Below are 13,749 nucleotides of genomic sequence, written 5' to 3' on the forward strand. Positions count from 1 at the left end.
GAGCCTATGAACTCTCAAAGCCTGCTCCCAAACTTCCTGAGCATGGCTCCACCTCTGCCTCAAACAATGCCACCAACTGTAGTGATATACCCGAACCTAGGGGGGCCATTTCTCTTTCAAACTGCAGCACGGTACCAGGAGAAAAGGGAATTAAAGTTTCAAATCACTGTGCTGTGTTAGAACTCTCTTTACACATTTCCCGAATGGCCTCCATCCCCTGGTACAGATGTAGCAGGGACTGTCGTGCTACACTGAGGTGCCCCAGACGGCAGATGAAAGGTGAAGTTCCACAGATATGCACATGCTGAATGCCAAGAAAGATAATTCCTGCGGGGCTGGGGGTGGGGCGGACAGTTTCCCAACAGACAAACAACTACTCAATCAATGGACAGCTTTTGAGAAAGATATATTTGGGGGAGCGGTGAGTCAAAGTCTCTCTATGTAGCCCTGACAAGCCTGAAACTCGTGGAAATCCAGTTGTTTCTCCTCTGAAGTTCTGGGATAAAAGGTGTGCACCTCCACGCATGACATCACGGCAGCTGTGGTTCTCTTCAGTCCTGTTTGTACAAGATCAAGTCAGTGAACACGCACACTAGCATGGATTTGGTGAGGGGGGGGGGTGCTCAGAAGTGCAGCCCCTTTAGCTAGGAAGCTGTTGCCAGTTAATGGGATAGGTAGAGTTAGTGTTCTTTAAGAGCATAGCCCCCGGCAGATCAATCCTGCTCCAGTGTTGACTGACGCGCACAAACTGGATTGAGTGGGTTACTACAGAAAAAGGAGGCTTCAAAAGGGGGTGCTGTAGGAGAGTGAGAGGCGGGTCTTGGAGGAGTTGGGGGAAGAGTAGGAGGTGAATAGGATCCAAACACATTGGACATGTGTACAAAGGCCACAAAGAATTAATATATTGTATTAAAAATGCAGGTGTTAGCATAGATGATGTTATCCTCTTCTAGAAAAGGGAAAAGAGATGAATAAAGAGGGAGAGAGAGAAATCTGTGCCTGTGTATGTGTGCATGCGTGTGAGCATGCACACATCCTTCCGAGTGCCTACAATAACATTTTTATCTCATGGGAAGTCTTCCTCCGGTCCCAAGTCGTGTCGCGAGTCATCATAAATGCCTTGGAACACACAGTGCTACGTTTTACCCCCAATCCCATTAATTTACATGAGGAAAGATCATTATTTTAAGCACCCAGCAAAGGGTATCTTTTGGTCCGTGGCAGTGACGAGGCAGGAGTTGTAATTTACCAGCACATCTGTGAGGGCAATCGTGGACTGACTTCTTGATTTCGGCATGAAGTAATTATGTGTTCCAGAATGAACTCCACTCAGAGTTCTCTGTAGAAACTCCACGCAGATTTTTCCATTTTCTGCTAAGAAAAATCAGCTCCTCATGTTAACTTCCCCATAGGCACCCCATAAATGGACACCCTGTTAAGCGGAACCACTTATGGATACCTCTCCAGCCGTAGTGGCACAAATGAGAAGCCCACACAACAGTAAGTGACAGCTCCAGCTCTGCAGCTGCCCTACAAACTCTGCTTTGGTTCTCCTTGTGGGTTCCAATCACAGAGATTAAAAAAAAAAAGACAGTGGCATCATTATAAAACCAGCACACTGGAAAACGGAGGCAGGAGAGTAACCGTGAGTTTCAGGCCAGCTTTGACCACGCAGATCCAGGCTAGTCTGGGCCACACAGTGAGTCTCTCTCAGAAACAAACATCCCAGCCATGGAGGCTCACTCCATTAAGGCCAGCGCTTGGGAGACAGAGGCAGGCAGATCTCCATGAGTTTGAGGGCACCCTGGTCTACAGAGTAAATTCTAGGTCAGCCAGGGCTACAGACTGAGACACTGCCTCAAAAGTCAGCACAAAACTAAACAAAGCAAACAAAAACCAACTAAACAAGAGCCAGGTAACAGTAACAACTGGAGGAAAAGGATTCCAGTGGTTAAGGTGAAGAACTGGAGCTTTAGACGGGAAGAATTTTTAACACACGTTTCCTTCAGGAAATAAGGCAACCACAAGTAAACTGCCCCGGCTTAGGTTTCTGCCTACGTGGACATTTAGGTAATGGGTATAATAATACTTTCCGGATTGAGCTATTTCTTCATCCATCTGTGCAACTGTGAAAGCCTGCTAGTGACACAGCAGCCATGGCAACCCCTTCCGGTAGGACTATGATTCTATCATCAGTGGAAACGGCCCGCATTCCTGGGGGGGGAGATGGGATGCAAGGAGACCAAGTCACCAGAGGCTCATAGGGGACGCCATTTTTTGGTATCCTACACGGAGTTCTAGGGGACCACCGTTCGTGCCCTGCCCTTGCTACGGAGTCCCTCATCTTCATGTACGGAGGTCTGCAGGCATTGTGCCTTTGGAAAATTCCTCAGGAGAGACTCTGATGGTCTTGGTCTAAGAGGAAACAAAAGCCAAAGTTTGTTAAATATGTAAGTACAGTATTTCTGGAGGCGCACTGGAGACAAGACGCTTTGAGACTGTTGGTGTCTCCAGAGAGTCGGTAGGTGAGGGTGCTTGCCACCAAGCCTGGCAACCTGAGTTCAGTGCCCCAGCCCACATGGAGGAAGGAGAGAATCGACTCCTGCAAGTTCTTTCGACCTCCATTAGATATGCTTTGGCAGGAGCGTGAGCCTCCTTCCCCATGATAAACAAAATGAATATAAAAACAAACAAAAACTTGTAAAAGTCTTGGGTGCTGGGTGAGTGACCTTGTCTTTGGCCACATGTGCCTCAAGTTTCTGATTCCACTTTTTATCTCTGGTCATACTCAACCGTGTGAGGGAGCTCAGCAGACAGCATGACCCTAAAGGTCTTTGAGTAGAGAAATGGCCCTGGAGCTCAGAATGAGAAGAGCTTCCCGGTGTGGGAGATGGCTGAGTGGGTGAAGTGCTGATCGTGCACGCAGAAAGACCCGAGCCCAGCCTCTCTGCAGGAGTTGGGAGATTCAAATCCCAGTGCGGGGAAGGCAGAGGCAGCTTGACCCCAAGGGTCACCGGAAGTCAGCCTAAGGGAAAGCTCCAGGATCAGGGAAAACCTGTGTCTCAAAACCCAACAAGATGGAGATTAAGTATCAAGTCTGTTTTCATCCCTGCATGCACACACGTACACACGCACACACACACACGTACACACGCACACACACACGTGTACACACACACACACACACACACACAACTTCCTGGCTCATGAATGTGACCTGAGAGCACTGGAGACAGTAAAGTGAGAAGGGCAGCATTTGAAAATAACTTTGCCGGGCGGTGGTGGCATGGACCTTTAATCCCAGCACTCGGGAGGCAGAGGCAGGCGGGTCTCTGTGAGTTCGAGGTCAGCCTGGTCTACAGAGTGAGTTCCAGGACCGTCAGGGCTACACAGAGAAACACAAAGAAAAAAGAAAAAACACTTTGTCACTTGTAGTACATCTCTGCTTTTGTTACTCTTTGCCGCTCTTTGTGCTGGGTGGCAATGTTTATGCCTTCCTTATTCCCAGGAAGATTCTTCAACTACCCCGCCCTACAGATGGCTTCTGTATTGTTTGCTGAAGACAATTGCTGGCATTTTCTCTCCTCTGCTTTCTATGCACACGCAGTCTAGAAACACACAATGCAGAGTGCTAGGCATCTGTCCAGTCATTGTTGCACGAACCGGGGCCGTTTCTCCCTTGTGGATGACAGAGCTGTGTAAGCTCAGGTCCCTGTGGACTCGCTGCAGCCCCACCTTCAACTCATGGCTCAAGGTACACAGAAGGAGTCAAGCGCTGCGTGTTTATTTCTCTGGTGTTTGCTTTGAGCTCAGAACGCCATAAAACATTTAAGGATTCTGTCTGACCATGGAGAAGTCTCTTCTTTTCAGGAGAGCGTAAACACATGCCTTCTAAGTCTCCTTCAACCTTATATTTGCAGGATACTATAATAGCTACCAGATGGTGCAAAAATTACCAACTCAAAATGCAGTATGTAATGGAGGCTTTTTTAAACAGATGAACATTTTGTAAAAGTTGTTTGTGAACTAACAAGTATTGTCAAGTATCTTATTCTATCTTAGCATTAAAGAAAGATTAAATGTTTGCACCCAGCGGGAGCTGTCATCTCTATTTCAATTCTTTGGTGAACGGAACATGCTGGCCTTGCTACCCTATGAAGATGAAAGGCTGTTTTTCATTTTCTCTGGAAAAATATCATCTCAAGTCGAAGGTGAGGTGTAGCGGCGTGTGCTGGCCACTGAGGAGCTGGACAGGACTCCACTCTCCCTCTCTTGCTCTCTGCTGGGGTCACTGTGACCTCTGCTTCTTCCTCTGAGCTGTCCTGGCATATAAAGTTTCAGGTGTGACCTTTAAATGTATCATCTTCGTGTTCATGGAAATGGCTACCTCAACCCCTGACCTGATGCTTTGGTTCTGTGTTTCTGCCTTTGTCCTGGTGTGGTTTCATTATATCCATCATTCTTGCTTCATTCTGAGGTTGTGATGAAAGCCTCTGACCCACAGCAGCTTAGGGGATGAAAGGTTTATCAGGGCCATCACTTAGAGAGTATGGGGCAGGAACCCAAACAGGAACTTGAAGAAGAGACAGTGAACGAAAGCTGCTTTCTGGCTCTCTCACAGGCTCGCGCTGCTTCCTCATACAGCCCAGGGAACGGTGATGCCCACAGTGGGCTGGGTCCTCTTCCATCAGATAACTGTCAAAACCTCCTATAGAGACCTGCCCACAGGCCAATCTGGTAAAGACAATTACTCACTGAGACTTTGTTGCCAGGGCTTCCAGGCCCTGCCAAGTTGACAGATAACCTAACAGGTGTCCTCTGAGGTCCCTGTGTTGCAGGGTTGGTCTCCAGGACTGTGGTAGCAGGAGGCGCAGTGGAAGGTCCTTGGGCCACAGGGACCGTGGGCTGGCCGTTCGCTCAGTGATGTTTGAAAGGTGAGCTGTCTGTTCTGCTCTGATATGAAGCCTTGCTTCATTCTCCCTCCAGGCCACACCAGTGAAGACACTGAGCTGCTTGGGAGCTTCAGTACTACGGGCTAAACACACTCTTTTTCATCATAAGTTATCGTCTTTTGGAATCTTGTTATGCATCAAAAGAACCTAACTGGTATAAACAACAGAGCACATCACTTGAGTTACCATTTGCTAAGCACATATTATTGAGGTCGAACTAACCTGAATGCATTAAGCATGGTTATTATCTGACTCGGTTATTATCCGAACAATTTTATGTGACAGATGGATTCGCCTCAATTTATGAAGGAGGATAAGTCACACAGAAATGGAGAGACTTGCCCGAGTTCAGACACCTAGCAAATGGCAGGGAGGCAGGGTTCCTCAGAGGCCGTCTGCTGGAGCTCAGGAATTCCAGTTCTCCAGGGAGATGCTCTGTGACAAACTCGGGCTTCCAGCCAGCCCCTGGTGAGCAGGCACTCTCCGTCCACCCTCTCCGAGTTTCCTGCTGAGTTCTGAGCAGTTGTGCACACAGTTAGGGACTGTGGTAAGCTCCATCAGCATCTTGGTCCTCCCAGATTTGGCCGGTTATTGTCCAAGGTCATTGTTGAAGGCATTTCCTGGCACAGGCTCCAAGGAGACAGATCCAGGTACAGACATTAACTGGCTAGGTTTCAGGAAACCACGAAGGAATCAGGACCCAGAAAATGCCAGTGGCTATAGCCACTGACCTGAGCAGATTCCAGTAGGCTTCTAAAACCAGAATGGCTCTTCCCTCTTTGTGGGAAGGATCCAGGGCCATCGTTCCCATCTCCAATTGCCACTGGATACTGGATGTCCTAGGATATGGAGCCAGCTTCCTTTGCCTGAGGGGAAGAACTGCAGAATAGGCCAGCTGTGAGCCAGCAGACAGCTCTTCCAGCAAAAGAGAGAGGAATTCACGCAGTGAGTGCTCTGTAAGTCCACACCACACGCTAGAGGCCAACCCCAAGTCCCAGTGACACAGACGCTCCAAAGACTGTTTCAGGAAAGGGTGGGAAGCTACAAATGTCAGAGAGAATGGGGCAATACCAGGAGCTAGGGAGGAAGTGCTCACCTGAAGGGCATCCTGAGAAAATTCCTTGTCCATTGTCTGAGAAGTTAAAGTGGTACATCCTTCTGAGTGGCAGCTGGCACTGGGTGAGTCCCATACTATAAAGCTATACTATTTCCTGGAACAAGGAAATGATACAGTGTCAAAGAGAGGGTCGATGGGCTTCCTTGTAAGAACAAAACTCCGTATCTTTCTTCAGCCTCCTTCCTGTCCTGTGCCCACTTTCCTTCTCAACTTTCCTCTTGCTGTGTATGTATATGTATGTGATGTATATGCACTTACATGTGTGTACAAGTATGTCTATATGTGTAATATGAGTATGGTTTTGTGTGTACATGCATATATGCGTGTACATGTGTATATGTATGCGTGTGCAAGTAAGTGTATATATGTATTTGTGTACACATTTTATATGTATATGTGATGTGTAATTATATATGTGTGTGTTATATGTGTGGGGGTATATACAAATATATGTCTATGTGTATATTTGTGTATGTATGTATGTATATATAAGTTTGCACATGCATGCAGAATCAAAGTGATTTGCTACATTTATAACAAGATTGATAACTATCAACAGTCTCCTAGATGCCAGATCCTTGTGGACATATTTGCTAGAGGTTATGAGCTGGTCCTGTCCTTCCTGTTTCACGGAGGAAGATTGTTTCTCAGAGACCTACAGCCAAGGAGAGAACTGTAGACTGGAACTGAACCGCTGTCTCCATCCCAAAGCCACACAAACATCCCCTAATGATCTTCTGAGAGAGTTTGGTGTCCCCAGGTCTCACGTGGAGCATCTTGGAAGGAGAGAGCTTGAGTCTGGGGCTGGGTAAGTGGACATGGCTGAGGGGCCTGCCCACATTCCTCCTGCAGTCGGCTCCGTGGGCCCAGTGTATGGCGGCACTAATTGCTCACATGTCCACAGGAACACATGGAGTCTTTGTAGAACTATAGAGCGAGAAAACTTTAATGACCGGGTTTTGTCTTCCTAGAAGCACCCTATAATCTTCGCAGAGGAACGTGGTTAATTTTCTCTTCACAGCTTATAGGAACCTCAATTACAGCAGAATGGGGAACTTCTCATTTTCTATAAGATCTGGACTACGCAGCATACAGCTGTGCACAGAACCTCAGAGCCCGAATTCAAGGGGTCTCGCCTTTAAACTTCTCGTGACCCTTTCCTATCACACCTAAAATCGAAGCTGATAGACTTAGCCAGAGACTCAAGGTCTTTCCATATGGCTTAGTTTTTAACTTTTTTAATTGATGCATAAACTTAATGGCACAAAGTAATGGGGATAGTTTGAAGTGTTTTGATACATGTATATATTACTTAATGTTTAACTCATGAGATTAAACATCTGTCTTCTCAAATATTAATCATTTTTTTTCTGGCAAAAACATCCAAAATTTTCTTCTAGAACTTTGAAATAAGCAATATATTATCACTTGTTTTTGTTTTAAGGTAAGATCCCATGTTTCCTGGACTGGCCTCAAGTTTGCTAGGTAGCGGTGGAGGAACTTGAACTGATGACCCTCTGTGTGCCGAGTGCTATGATCACAGGCGTCCACCACCATGCCTGGTTTATTCCACACTAGAGATCAAACCCCAGGGCTCCGTGCAGCTCGGCAAGCACTCTACCACCTGGGTTACACCCCAGGACCCCCATTATTGTGATCCATAGCACTGTACCCTGCAGCAGCACTCCAGAAATGCTTGCTCCTGAGTGTAACTCAATACCCACTGACCAACCTTTCCCCATCCCTTCCTCCTCTCTAGCTCCCGGCCTCTGGGATGCAGCACTCCAGTCTCAACTTCTGTGAGGCCAACATTTTTAGATTCCATGTAAATGAGATCATGTATTTCTCTGTACCTGGACTGTCTCATTGAACATAATGAGCTACAGACCCATCTGCGTTGTTGCAGACGGCAGCATCCCATTCCTTATGTGTCTGAATAGCATTCTAGAAGATAAACAACACTTCCTTAGCAGTTGATGAGGTTAGGTTGCATCAGTTCTTGGCTGCTGTGAATAGGGTCAAAATGGCTGGGTGAGGGCAGATGTTTCATTAACACGCTGATTTTTATCTCCTTTGGATGCATACCTGGGTGTAGAAACACTGGATCACATAGTGATTATGCTTTTTAATTGCTGTGGATCCTCTGCACCATTCCTATGTGGCTAGATTAACTTGAACTCTCACCAACATGTGCAAGGCCCCTTTCTCTACATTCCTGCGATCACCTGCTATTTTTACTCTTTCTGGGTTTTCTTTCCTTTCTTTTTTTCCTTTTCCTTCCTTCCTTCCTTTCTTCCTTCCACCCTTCCTTCCTCCCTTTCTTCCTTCCTTCCTTTCTTCCTTCCTTCCTTCCTTCCTTCCTCCTTCCCTTCCCTTCCCTTCCCTCCTCCTCCTCCTCCTCCTCCTCCTCTTTCTTCTTCTTCTTCTTCTTCTTCTTCTTCTTCTTCTTCTTCTTCTTCTTCTTCTTCTTCTTTCTTTCCCTTTCCTTCTCCTTCCCTCCCTCCCTCCCTCCCTCCCTTCTTTCTTTCTTTCTTTCTTTCTTTCTTTCTTTCTTCCAGAGTGAAATATCTCCTCATGGCTTTTTGGTCGTAATTTCTCCTTAGTTGGTAATATCAAGCATATTGATATTTGGGATGTCCCATTTGGTCATTTGTTTGTCTTGTCTTGAGAAATGCCCAAGGCTGTCATCATGTTTTCTGTTTGCTATTGGGGTTTGGGGTTCTGGCTAGGAGCCTCTTTTCAGGTGTTTGATAAACAAAGAGTTTGTCATTCTAGGTACTCTCTGTCCATTGCTTCCTGTGCTGCTCAGGCGTCTTGCCTTTTCATGCAAGTGCATTATTATTTTGCTTCCATTTTGTTTTAAGAAAGGATCGTAGCCATCCCCTGCTCCTCAAGTGCACAAGGTGGTTTTTCTCTTGCTCCATCGAGCTCCTGTGGTACGCTGTGCATGTTTTCAGTGGGTTCCATGACAGCTCTTCACAACTAAAATGTTGGCTTCGGGTGACTTCAAGGTAACAAGGACTCCACTCTTTGTCTGTAGTACCAGGCTGGGACACAACATAATAGGCACAAGCGTAGTGAGCCCTTATCTTGGAGCACGGTGGATGTGAGTCTTTTCCATCTGTGGGCGAGCAGCCAGGTGTGGGATTCCTGGATCCAGCAGTAGTTTCTGTTCTGTTCTCTGTCTGTTCTTGTTTCCAAGGAGCCTCTGCAGGCTGCTTCAGGTTGGTGTTGAGCATGTCCAGCACTCCACCTATGCTCTTTGCCTTGTTCTCAAACAGTTCAAGGGTTTTGAAAAGTTAGGTCAGGCTGTCACAATCAAAATAGGCTAAAAGCGTTTGTGCAGGTTGAGGCGTTTGCTCAAGGAATCATGTTACTGAAAGATTTGCTGTGTGCTGAAAATCTGAATGGCCGTAGAAGAAACCTGAGCAAACAATCTAATATTATTAAGGATGCAGACAGAAACTGAGTCGTGGGAACAGAGGGATCAAGAAAGGTCAGTTAACTGAAGGCTTTGAGGCGTGCTAGGATCTGTGCTGGGGACAAGGGGGGGTGAAAGTGGAACAGGCTTCATTTTGATTGCTGTCCCTGGTCTGTCTCATACCAACGATGCAGAGATGACTAAATACTGCCTGTGGGTGACAAGTGGCTGAAAAGCCAGTGTGGCTTCTGGAGCTGGGGCCCTGGGAAGACGGATACATTCCATTTACGACACTGTTTAATTAAACAGCACAATAAAACCTTTTGTGACGGGCAGACAGCGAAACAGGACAAAGCACGGTGAGGTGAGGCAGTCACCGGGCACAGCCAGACACAGGTGTCTTTCCACCAGGCCCAGGGAAACCCCATGTCGTCAGGAAGAGCGACTTCACACACTGGAATGCTGCAAATGCTGGCAGCAGCACAGGCTGGGAGAGGGGCAGAAGGCCAGGAGATGGGGCCACCCTCCTAAAGTGCTTCAACATCCATGCACAGGAGTGCTAACATGCAGCCAAAAGACGGTGTGTGTGCAGTTCAGCTGATCTTGAAACCTGGCCTAAACATGGGTGGTGTTTTGAAATGACAATCTTCAGAACGGAGTGTGTGTGGGCAGCATGGCTGTCCTCAACAGAATGAAGTCAGCCGGGCTGAGGTTGGTAGTGCCCCACTCCCATAGGGTTGTAGTATTTATTTTCTTCTCTGACCACTTGTTTGTGATTTCCCAAAGAGCAGCAGGAGCCCCACCAAATGGTTCTGGCTGAGACTCTCCCTTGTAGGCTCTATCTAAGCCTTGTCTTTTCTTCATCGGTTACTACACACCACCTTTTGTGTCTGCCAACTTTGATGGCCCACTGTGATCACTTCCAAAGCTGACAGTGCAGCTGGGACGAGTAGCCATAGAACTCTACGAAGGCCACTGTGGATTTCTATAAAAGAAATGGAGACCTAGGTAGCGATAAAATTTCTTACCCTAGTTGGCTTTTAAAACCCAATCTCATAACATAATTTTGGCTTCAGAATGAGAAACCAGCAAACTCTTGACAGTGAATGGGTGAGGTCTCTTGCCTGTTAGGACTCCCAACTGTTAGTAAGAAAGACCTGACAATAGTGAGTTAAAAAAAAGAGATTTCTTTCTTTGGTATGACACTTGGCAAGGATGACGTCTGGGGTTGTGTCGTGACTGTGTGGCCCTGTCTGTCCCTGGGGCTCCTCTTGGTTCTGCCCACTGTTCACACGCATTCCTTCTGAAGCGCATGGCTCAGCTGGAAGACGTGAAGGAGCACAGGCGCGCCCTCTGGGATGCCTCCCCCCTCCCCTGGCCATTGTATATTGCTTTTCCTACCGTGTCCCCAAATACATAACAAGAAGAATCTTGAGGATGGTCTATTTGGGCTTACAGTTTGAGGGGTGCAGCCCATCACAGCAGAAGAGGCAAGATAGTAGGAATTGGAGGCTGGCGGTCATACCACATCAGCAGTCAGGAAGCAGAGAGCAGACAGGAGGGAGAGGCTAGACCACATAACCTCAAGGTCCACCCTCTAGAGATCCACATTTCCCCCTAAAGCTTTTGTAACATTCCAAAATGATCCCATGGGCTGAGACTAAGTGTGCCAACACACAAGTCTGTGGGGAGAGTTCCCATTCAAGCCCTAAGCCGAGTGTATCTCTCTGTGGATCCCTCTTTGAGAGGGAGTCTGGTAAATATCACTTTCATTGCTGTGCGCTGCCACCAAAAGACCCTTGTAGTCAACGAGTGAGGAAGGGGTAGGAAACTGCCAATCTCTGCTGCAAGGGTGTCCAAAGATGCCTTCTAGTTTATAAGATTGTAGTCTACAAGACTACACAGCCCAGTGTAATGCACCTATGAAAGGAAAAAACAACCCAATGATCAGGAATTTACAGAAGGAATATGAAAAGATATGCCAGTCATTGTTGACAGACTTGAAGATCTAGAGCTGTCAAGGAAAGTGATATGGGATTCCCCTCTGCACACTGCGAGTATGTTCTTTTACCATTGGTTAATAAAGAAGCTGCTTCAGCCTATGGCAGGGCAGAATAAAGTCAGGTGAGAAATTTGAGCAGAGATACATAGATAGAGTAAGTGGAGTCAGGGAGATGTCACATAGCTGCTGAAGGAGAAGGACGCTGGAACCTTAGCGGTAAGCCACAACCTTGTGACAATACACAGATTAATAGAAATGGGTTAATTTAAGGTGTAAGAGCTAGCTAGGAATACACCTAGGCTATTGGCCAAGCAGTGTTGTAATTAATATAGTTTCTGTGTGATTATTTGGGTCTGGGTGGTCAGGAAACTGAAATGAGGTCTCGGCTTATAGGAAGGAATAAAATAATATTTGAGGATGAAGAAGAAACTGAAGGGATGGGAGCATGCTCAAAGGGAGTGATGTGGTGAGGGCAGGAGGGGACAAACGGGAAGGGGGAGCAGCTGTGTGGTCTGAGGATGGGAGAGGGTGTGAGATACCAGGGGCTTAGCTGTCCCAGACAGGATGAGGTTGAGCGCTTGGCTCTAGAGTGCAGCAGGACAGAGGAGGTCAGAGTGTAAAGACGCTGAGCTTCCACAGCCATCCCATGTGCTGTGCACAGTCCCTGGTGGTACCAAGTGCAGATGGGTTTTCATCTTGTTGAAAAACAATGTAGCTGCATTTTGAGAAACAGAGGGGGAGATTGACTCACATTCTCACCTCCCACACAACAGAGTTCTCAATTAGCTGTGTTGCTTTCCACATGAGGTGCAAAGCTGTGGGGTTGATTTTCATGTATACGCATGTGTGCTTGCACACACACCAAACACACTACACACACATACACACCACACACAAGACACACACCACAACATGCATACATACACACACATGAGAGCGAGAGAGCGAGAGAAAAGGAGAAAGCGAGAGATTGGGTTTGTGTGAGGGTCCTGTCATGTAACCCAGAGTAGCCTGGAACTCATGGGTCTTCTCAACTCAGCTTCCCTTTCAAGTTCTGAGATTCTAGGTGTATACAACATTCATCTTCATTATTTTTCTAAGTTTATTTTATTTTAAATTACTTGTCTTTCTGTGTGTGTGTGTGTGTGTGTGTGTGTGTGTGTGTGCATGTGTTGGGGGATGTTGTGCATGTTAACGCAGATACCCAAGGAGGCCAGAAGAGGGCATTAGACCACCTGGAACTGAGGTTACAGGTGGTGGTGAGATACCATACATGGGTCCTGGGAACCAAACTCAGTACGACCATATGGGACCTAGGGATCAAATTCAAATTGTGTCATGCTTGTCAGCATGCACCTTTTCTGCCGAGTGCTGACCATCCCATCAGCCCAAGGGGTTTGTTTGTTTTGTTTTTAAATGTGCCTTTGGATTTATTTTTTCCAGAAGAATCTGCAAATATTCACACTACAGTCAAATGAATGCTTACTCCAGCAAATTAACCTTTTAGCAAACTGAAAATGAATCATGTCTAACCTACAGAAAGGCCAGTCATGCCAGCTGGGTCCTGTTAGAGAAACGAGAACTTCTGAGATGATATTATCGCTTTCTAGCAGGTATGTATGGCAGGGATATTCTATGCTCAGTCTTGAGGATCATGCCTGTGGCCTTGTGCATTCAGGTCAGTGCTTTACTGAGCTGTGTCTTCTCCTTGTTAGGAGTGGGTTAGGGAGATTGACCTGCTGTTCTGTTTTGTGCTACAGACTGTGATTTGTGCTCGGACCAATGTTTTATTAGCCCTAACTTCAGACGGTTGAGGAATGCAGATGAAGGCAAGACTGAGTGAGGAGTTGGCTGTTGTGGGACAGACCTGGCCGTTGTGGGACAGACCTGGGTGTTGTGGGACAGACCTGGGTGTTGTAGGATAGAGCTGGCCATTGTGGGACAGACCTGGCTGTTGTGGGACAGACCTGGGTGTTGTGGGATAGAGCTGGCCATTGTGGGACAGACCTGGCTGTTGTGGGATAGACCTGGCCATTGTGGGACAGACCTGGCTGTTGTGGGATAGACCTGGCCATTGTGGGACAGACCTGGGTGTTGTGGGATAGACCTGGCCATTGTGGGACAGACCTGGATATTGTGGGATAGATTTGGCTGTTGTGGGACAGACCTGGACATTGTGGGATAGACCTGTAATCCCAGCATTCAGAAAGGAGAAGCAGGGATGGCAGCCTGGGCTACCTAGCAAGGTCCCTGCCTG

The sequence above is a fragment of the Arvicola amphibius genome, chromosome 2 (genome assembly GCF_903992535.2).
Source record: "Arvicola amphibius chromosome 2, mArvAmp1.2, whole genome shotgun sequence".
NCBI lineage: Eukaryota > Metazoa > Chordata > Mammalia > Rodentia > Cricetidae > Arvicola > Arvicola amphibius.